This window comes from Garra rufa, chromosome 1 (assembly GCF_049309525.1).
Source record: "Garra rufa chromosome 1, GarRuf1.0, whole genome shotgun sequence".
Classification (NCBI taxonomy): domain Eukaryota; kingdom Metazoa; phylum Chordata; class Actinopteri; order Cypriniformes; family Cyprinidae; genus Garra; species Garra rufa.
In genome coordinates, this window is record NC_133361.1 from 10,560,586 (window position 1) to 10,570,253 (window position 9,668).

Genomic DNA, 9,668 nt, shown 5'->3' on the forward strand with positions numbered 1-9,668 from the left:
TTCTGATCAAGCTACATGCTCTAATGCATTATTACTGTAACACTGTTATTTTTCTATGGCCAAGAAAATATCATTGCTTAGGGTTGATACGAAATTACCCTGTATGTTCGCTAGACGAACAGATTAATTGATGGCGATTCGATTCCGCTACAGTTACTACTGGCGGTTGATATAAATAATGGTAATTAATCTAAATTTATTGTAATTATTTATATACATTTCCCTTTTGAGCTAAATTCGCTACACTTTGGAACCAAATAAATATGAAACTCCCACTCTCACCTGGTGCACATTTTGTTTTGAAACTCTTCTGCCATGGTCTTGTCTTTGTCAGCTCTCTCTTCCTGTCAATCAGCTGGACTCACTCTATTCACATGATAATTGTATACATTCGGCACACTGCAGAGATGGTGGAGAAAATAGTGACTCATGTCCAGATTTCAGTGAATTATTAATTTCAGTGAGTACTTTGCTTCAAAGCATGAGCTCTCTTGTATTCTGTGATTGTTTCAGAGCAGACTAAACTGTTTCTCGTCATGCTGTGAGAAATACAGACTGAACAACGAGTGAAAACTCATTCTGAGCGTAATTCTCTAAGTCACATAGTGTTGAAAAAGATGGGTTTTCAGCAGTCGCTTGAAAGCTGTTAAGGAGTCTGCATTCCGGATAGGGGTGGGAAGATCATTCCACCAGGCAGGAACGGTGAATGAAAATGTTCTGGAAAGTGATTTCATGCCTCTCTGTGGTGGTACAATGAGGCGTATTTCACTAGAGGATCTCAGACTTCTGGAAGGATTGCAGATGTGTAGTAGTGCATGGAGGTAGGCAGGTGATGAGCCGGTGGCTGTCCTATATGCCAGCATCAGTGTCTTCAATTTGATGCGTGCTGTAACCGGTAGCCAGTGCAGAGATTTGAAGAGAGGTGTGACATGGGCCTTTTTGGGCTCATTGAAGACCAGTCGTGCTGCTGCATTTTGAATCATTTGTTGAGGTTTGATTGTACATGCTGGAATACTGGCTAAAAGAGCATTGCAGTAGTCCAGCCCGGAAATGACCAGGGCCTGGACGAGGAGTTGTGTAGCATGCTCTGTTAGGAAGGGCCTGATCTTTCTGATGTTGTGCAATGCAAACCTGCAAGATCAAGCTGTCTTAGCTATGTGGTCTTTAAAAGTCAATTGGTCATCAAAGATTACACCCAGATTTCTGGTTGAAGTCGATGGGGTAATTGTTGATGAACCTAACTGGATGGAGAAGTCATGTTGTAAAGATGCAGTGGCATCTTCATCTTCATTTTATCGGGAAAGATAAGGAATTCCATCTTTGCTAGATTGAGCTGTAGATGGTGTTCCTTCATCCATGCAGAGATATGTCAAAACAGTTTGGCCCTTTAACTACAAACCATCTGCTGCTGAGTTAGGCGTTTGCCTGGATCTCTGTTCATCATTCTTGGTGTAAAGCTGTATTACTCTGACTTTACCAGTTACAGCCTGGGTCTACATTAATGACAGCTCGGCCTCCTGCTTCAGCTACAGCCTGGGTCTTTACCAGCTAAAACCTGGTTTTATATACAGCCTGGCCTACATTCCATCAGCTACCAGCTGCAGCCTGGGTCTTCACTAGCTATCAGCTATAACCTCCAGCTATCAGCTACCAGCTACACTCCGAATACCCTGCTCTGTTTCTTCAAACTATACCCCGGCTACCCAGCTCTGTGGTGTGCAAATTCCATCATGGAGATTATGATTCTTGCATTGCTGTTTTTTGCTCTGTCTGCCCAAAATCTCAGAGTATGAAGTTCACCGGGAGGTCCCACTTTTGCTAGTTCGTCTGCTGTTCGTCTGCTGAGCCCGAGTCATCAGAGTTTCCTGAAACTACGGGTGAATCCTTGGTCGGCCTGCTGTTGGATTCTGAGTTGTTGGAGTTTGTCGGCTTCCCCGTGGGAGGGTGTCCTGTCTCTGTGCTGTGCTAGTTTGCAAAACCCCGGAGAACTATTCCTGTTTACACCGTGACGCCATTCACCGCCACGGTTGGATTCAAAAGGGAGAATTTGGCTTGGACTGATTCTATCAATAAACTGGCGTAACAATTGGAGTGCTTTTTAACATGATGCTTTTATCATTAGTCCTCATTTTATCTTTGACTATTACCAGCAAGGTGATTTGCAGAAATGATGAATATGATGAGTTCTCCCTACATTCCCAAAAATACCTGGGCACCATCTGGGATTTTGGCTCTATGGACATCAAACTCAGCTGGAATCCACAGACTATTGGTGACTACAGAATTTTATATTTATCTGATCTAGTTAAGTTATTTGGTCTACATGATTGGTTTAAATGTTTTTCTTTTTATCTTCCTTTTAGACCAGACTACTGTTTTTATAGAAAAATAGCACTGCCTAGTTACAATATAAAAAGAAAATGTATAGTTGTTCTCCTTCTTATACTCTCTGGTAGTGTTCATCCAAATCCTGGTCCAGTGCCAAACAATTCAAATACTCCAGAAGAATTCAAAACTAGAGCCGGACTAGGTTTTTTTCATATTAATGCCCGAAGTCTTCTCCCCAAACTCGATTTTATAAAAATGTGGCCCCCTCAACAGATGTTGATATTATTATAATCTCAGAAACATGGCTTAGTAAATATATTTTAGATAGGGATATAGCAATTAAGGGCTACAATGTCTACCGTTGTGACCGCCCTAGGAAGGGTAGTGGCATTGCCGCTTATATAAAAAATCGTTTCCCTTGTGCCATTGTGCATTCAGTATCCATTAGTAAGCAGCTAGAGCTTTTAGCCCTAAAGATGGAGTATACATTGGGGCAAACATTGACGGTCATAGGTTTCTATAGACCACCCTCAGCAAGTACTGAGGCTCTTTAAATCATCATCTATCAAGTTTTGAATTTGGAGAGGTACGTTTAGCTGGGGATTTTAACTTGGATTGGTTGACCTCTATTTCAGATAGTTTCAAATCTGTCTGTGACTCTTTTAATCTTACTCAGTTGATTGATAGTCCAACTCGTCCAAACCTCAAGTGCCCTGAAAAGACTTCTTTACTTGACTTGTTTTTAACTAATGCTCCACACAAATTCTCAGATATAGGTGTGTTTGCAAATGACCTGAGTGATCATTGTATAATTGCGAATAATCCAAGCAAGTTCTGGAAAATTATTAAAGCCTCTTTTGGAAATATCAGCTGTAGTTAACTACCTCCTCATGTTATGATTGACTCCGGCAAGGTGACTGATAAACAAAAAATGTTAGCTTGCTTTAATGAGCATTTTATTTCTTCTGGATCCCTATTTGAATCTTTATGTCCTGCTTCTTCTGGTTCCTGCATACAAGAGAACCCCTCTGACCCATGTTTAACCTCAGAAAAACTATTTTTTATTTCTCCTGTATCAATTAACAAAGTCCATAAAGCCCTTCAGGAATTAGACACAAAAAAGTCTGCTGGTCCTGACAATTTAGATCCTTTCTTTCTAAAGTTAGCAGCTGACTTTATTGTGGAGCCTTTATCATATATTTTTAACTTAACAATTGCAGAAAACGACATCCCTAAAGTATGGAAGTCAGCCCATGTTACACCATTACTAAAAGGGGGCGATCCATTTATTTTAAATAATTATATGCCTATTTCTAAGCTGTGCATTTTAGCTAAACTCCTTGAGCGCCTGATTGGTGAACAGCTAAAGGAATTTTTAAACATAAATGATATCTTATCACCTTTTCAATCAGGGTTTAGGAAACAACATAGCACCATATCTGCAGCATTAAAGGTGATAAATGATATTGCTGGGGCATTGGATAATAGGAAAATATGTGCTGCACTGTTTATAGATCTTTCGAAGGCTTTTGATACGGTTGATCACTGTATTCTTGTGAATAGTCTTGTGAGCATTGGCTTGTCTAAGCATTCGGTAGATGGGTTCTAAATTATTTGTCAGGTAGAACCCAAAGTGTTCGGGTGGCTTGTTTTGTGTCTTCATTTTTGCCTATTTCCAAGGGGGTTCCACAAGGCTCAGTATTAGGGCCCATATTATTTTCAATTTATATAAACAGACTTTGTTAAATTTATCGAATGCTATGTATCACTTTTATGCTGATGACACTTTTATCTACTGTACTGCATCATCTACTGCACAAGCCCTTGAACTTTTGCAGTCTGCATTCAAAACTGTTCAGAACCGTTTAAAACAGCTTAAACTGGTCTTAAATGTACAAAAGTAAAAAATAATGGTATTTACAAACAGTTTCTTCTTCTAGCATCTCAACTTCTGAAGGAAACGAAATTGAGTTAGTTAACAGTTATAAATATTTGGGTATAATCATTGATTCTAAACTATGTTTTAAAACTCATGTTAGCATCTGGTTTCTAAGCTTAAGATAAAGCTTGGCTATCTTTACAGATCAAAATCATGCTTATCCATTCGCGCTAGAAAATACCTGGTGATGGCCACTTTTCTTCCCATATTAGATTATGGTGATTTGATATATGAATGCTTCTGCCCAGTGTTTGAAGAAACTGGATGTTGTGTATCATTGTGCTTACGTTTTTTCACTGGTTGTGGTTATAGGACACATCACTGTTTCCTTTATTATACAGCTAAATGGCCTTCTCTTTATGCAAGAAGGTACACTCACTGGCTATGTTTCATTTACAAGGTACTTCTTGGACTAGCTCCTACTTATTTGAGTGTCCTTTTAACAAGAAATCACGGCCATTATGGATTACGTTCAAATGATGTACTACACTTGTTGGTCCCACGTGTCAAAACAGAATTAGGCAAAAAAGCCTTTATGCTTGCAGCACCTTCTGCCTGGAACATTCTTCAGAAATCGTTGAAAATGACTACCTTTATTTCTTACAGACAGTTTATATCAACTCTGAAAAATGTGGAGCAGGTGAACATTGGTCAGTGTAATTGTTCATAAAGTATTAGGTATTCTTTCAGCATAGGGTCTTGTGGTATATGTATGTGTATTTGATGTGTTCTTTTATATATGTTGGAACTTGTTCTGTGTGTTTTTTATGCTGCACATTGGCCAGGTCTCTCTTGTAAAAGAGATTTTTAATCTCAATGAGTTTTACCTGGTTAAATAAAGGCTAAATAAAAAAAAAAAGAGTTCCAGCCGTTTGTGTGGTCAATTTTAGTTCCTGTATGTGTGGAGCTGAGAACTAATTGCTGATAGATGTAGTTTTGTCTGTAAAAAATGTGGCGAACTCATCAGCTGTTATAGAAGTTGTGGGAGGTGGTGGAGGGGGACAAAGCAGTGTATTAAATGTTTTGAAAAGGTTGCGTGCGTCCGGAGAATTGTCGATCCTGTTGTGGCAGTATGAAGATTTGGCTGTATGTACTTGGGTAGAGAAAGATGAGAGCATAGACTGATACATACTGAGGTCAGATGGATCCTTAGATTTGTGCCATTTTCTCTCGGCTGCCCTAAGTTTGGACGGATGCTCACGAAGAACATCGGATAACCAAGGGGTTGTCGGAGCAGCTCTTGCTGGCTTGGAGGAGAGAGGGCATATATCATCTAGACGAGGTAAGAGTGGAGCATAAGGTGTCAGTTGCTGCATTAGTGTCCAGGGAGGAGAAGTGGGTTGGAGAGGGAAGAGAGGAGGATACTAAAGAAGAAAGGTGGGAGGGTGAGAGTAGGTTTCATCTAAAAGTAACAGGTTGAGGGGTTGGGGGGGCACAAGTAGCAAGATGTAGGTCAAATGTAATGAAGAAGTGGTCAGAGATGTGTAGGGGTTTGACCGCAATGTTGTCTGAAATACAATTTCGCGTGTAAATGAGATCAAGTTGGTTGCCAGTCTTATGAGTGTATGTTGTGAAAATGCATTGTAGATCAAATTAAGCTAGAAGTGAATGGAAGTCAGCAGCATGACAGTGGCGTAGCGGACGGGCCCGCAGGGAACGCACTGCGGGGGGGGGCCCCACTTTGTGGGGGGCCCCCAAAAATTGACTCGAATAAAGAAATGTTCAAAGTTGGTGTTTTTTACGCGTGCATTGACACAGCTGTTTCCCAGCTCAAACAACGTTTCAAAGGCTTGAATACAATAGCGAAACGATTCCGCTTCTTACTTCCAAGTGAACTCGTACATGCAACTGATGATGAGTTGCGTGCTTGTGCCGAAACATTTGCAGTGACTTACAACGATGATATTTCCTCCGAATTTCCATCACAGTTGCTTTCGTTTCTAAGTGCCCTACGTTCTGAGATAAAAAAAAAAAAAAAAAAAAAAAAAAAAACTTGAAATGGCCTCATTTAAAGATCTGGCAGAGCTGCTGATTCTGAAGCATACATCTATTCTACCAAGTGTCACAGATGTGGCTACAGCTCTGAAGCTTTTTTTTAACCGTCCCCGTCACAGTGGCAAGTGGCGAGAGATCTTTTTCTAAACTAAAACTAATAAAAACCTGCATGAGAAGCACAATGAGCCAGGACAGACTTTCTGAACTTGCAATACTCAGCATTGAAAGCCAGCACGCGCTGGCACATAACAGACATTGTCAAGGACTTTGCGCAGAAAAATGCTAGGAGAAAGGGGCGCTTTGGAGGATTTTAAAGGTAATATATATTACCTTTATTGAATGTTAAACGTCATGAATCTTTGTACTGCAGATAGAAAAAAATATTTTTGACGTCATGTTCTCCCTTGCATTTTAACAAGTTAATGTAATTGCTGTTTTATTGTTGGTGTTTCTTTTATCCTTTTTTTGTGTGAAAAGTTCTTAATAAATAAATACGAAATAATTACATACTATTAAATTCCACAGTACTAATTCACAATTTTGAATGAAAAGGTGAATCCCCCATCTAATTATGCAGTGAGGGGCCCCACCTCCACTCTTGCGGGTGGGCCAACGCAGTTTGCGCTACGCCACTGAGCATAGACCAGCATAAACACCTGTGGTCTCTGCCTATTTAAGAACTGCTGGTGGCTGTTACGGTATGGTGCTGGATTGATGAGACAGGAGCACGATATTCATTGAAATGAAAATACAATGTACATTTCTGGTTACTTGAATAAATAAGCTTTTTTGACATTGTTGTTGTTGAGAATCGTCTAGGTTACGAAGGTAACCCTCGTTCCCTGAAGGAGGGAACCGAGACGTTACATATGGGAACTTGCTTGAGAGTCCAGTCATCTCTGAGCCTTATTCAAAAGGCCAATGAAAATTGGCGAGTGGCATTTGCATGCCAAGCCACGCCACGTACATACGGTTATATAAGATGGCGGCATGCAGCAACGCAAGGGTCGTGGCAGGGGATGTAACGTCTCTGTTCCCTCCTTCAGTGAACGAGGGTTACCTTCGTAACCTAGATGTTTCTCTTCAGTCGTTTCACTACGACGTTACATTTGTGAACAGAACCATGGAACAGGCCACGACCCTGACGCCGCGTTACGCACAACCCCACGTGCTGACAGGCGGATGTGTCAGCAGATGGAAATTGTAACGTAACCTTCTCAACAGCCTGAGGGCCAATAGGGCCTACAGGGATGCCAGTTGTCTGAAGCATGGGTTGTGGGGGCGGAGCACATGATATCTAACATGTGGAAATGAGAGTAATTCAATATATCCATAAGCTTTAGGGATATACGAGGGAAACAACGATCTTCTCCGCTGGAATATTGAAAAATATAGCCACAACCTGCGGGGCGAAGGAGACCCAGGCAGGATCACAGTCAGAGACTACTCCGCATCTAGGCCTGACTGCGGGGCATGGAGGACCCAGTGTTCGCCGGAGGGAACATACTGGGAATATGGGGCACGGATCCACATGGGAATGGCGCAGCAAGCCAACACCAGCCGTTCTCCCACCCACCTGAAGTCTATGTTAAAACACGGGAGGAAACGGCCTGTATGCGAAGGTTGTAGAACCTAGAGAAGCTATTAGGTGTAGCCCAGCCGGCAGTTCTACAGATATCTGCTAGTGAGGGGCCATGAGCCAACGCATAGGATGAGGCAACACTAAGGGGCATGGCTCTCCCTGATATAAGTAAGACAGTGAGATGGCTTCCACCACCAAGGCGGCCCCTCCCAAGGAACCAGTCATCCAGCCTAGAAAGATCAGTCGAAGTCACCTGGGGTACCTCCAGACAGAGCTCTACGGGACTGCGCTGGCGGCACGTTCTGTACAGTGACCCGTAGGTCGCCTTCGTGTCTCGCCACGGCGGTCGAAAAGCATTGACAGCTTAACGACCTGCCGTGGGACAAGGGGAGCCGTCTTGCAAACGAACGGCGGTACTTCAGCGGAGCCATGGTCATGCGTTCGCAATGAACACACAAACCATCCGTGAACGCTGCCTCAGCATGCTCTCGGCCCAGACATGTAAGGCAGCGTTCATGGCCGTCTTGAGAGGTGAGGAAACTGCCACACCCAGAAGCGCACGGCCGGAAAACCATTTTGAAAAGAACGTTTTTCACAGCCGTGAGAAATCACTCTTTTAGTCCCGGTCTGCCCAGGGAGGAACCGCGGCACCACTGTGCACTCAGAGGGGTTCACTCGCTGGAGATCAGGAGGCTTTTCTCGCCGTGAATACGGTTGCCCGCAGGATCCCACTGGCGGCTGCCAAAACACTCTTTTAGAAAGCTCTTTTAGATGGCAGCACACCAGCAGGGAAGAACAGCAGGAACGTTGCAATTTTTGTTTATGTTGTAGGCTTGGGCAGAGAGAACGGCTCCGAAGCAAAAGTCTGAATGACTGGCTGCATGCCGCCATCTTATATACCCGTATGTACAGGGCGTGGCTTGGCATGCAAATGCCAATCGCCAATTTTCATTGGCCTTTTGAATAAGGCTCAAAACCGGATGCATTTCAAAAATAGGTCGTGATGATTTGAGAAGGCAAACAGATTATGATCAGTCTTCCGCTGGGCGTTGTTCATTAAAAAAATAAAAAATAAAAAACTTATATGTAACGATCAAAAATGCTCCAAACATTTATCTAAATTATCTAAATTTCGGTCAGACAGAAGGTGAACATAATTCAAAACTGTAAATTATTTGCAGAATAAAGAAAACATGAAGGATGCCGCTTAATATTTGCCTTCCTTTTCGTGAACTTTGTAGCTTATCCCTCATTCCATTTGTTTTCTTTTTGTAATCTTTATATTATTTTCGTGAAATATATTTTTTCTCTTTTATACCACTTTATTGATTGATTCGTTGTAAAATAATTCTTACATTGTCCTTGTCCTTAAAATAGACTATAGGAAAGCGGATCAGAGCTCTGGAATATACTAGCCTAAATTAAATAAGGATTTTGCCTTATTCTGTGATGTGAAACCACGTCAGATCACAAAAGAAAGTTATTTCAAACACTCGACTGATGTTATTAAAATGTTCTCTTTAGACAGCAGGTTTGTAAACAGACTTAAACCCATGCAAAAATCCATGCACGTGTTCTATTGAGGTAAATTTGAACGATTTTGTGACTGATTTTTCCATGCGTTCGACACAAATGCGGCACTGTACAGCTCAGGTGAGTCACCCCTGTTATGTAGACAGAAGGTGCTACTATTTGAAAGCTTGCACAACCGTCTGCGTTTAAGCTCTGGTTTTAAACACGGATCTTTCTGCACAGCGCGGCTTCAATTTGAACGCACCTAAAAACTCAAATGACAGGCTCGCGACCGCGGGGCCCTCGCCTTAA

General features: G+C 42.0%; 2 pseudogenes; both read right to left on the reverse strand.

Moving 5' to 3' along the window:
* Window positions 1-593: 593 nt before the first annotated feature.
* On the reverse strand, window positions 594-1,363 carry LOC141345577 (uncharacterized; annotated as a pseudogene).
* Window positions 1,364-5,109: 3,746 nt separating this feature from the next.
* Window positions 5,110-8,796, reverse strand: LOC141345670 (uncharacterized; annotated as a pseudogene).
* Window positions 8,797-9,668: the final 872 nt, after the last annotated feature.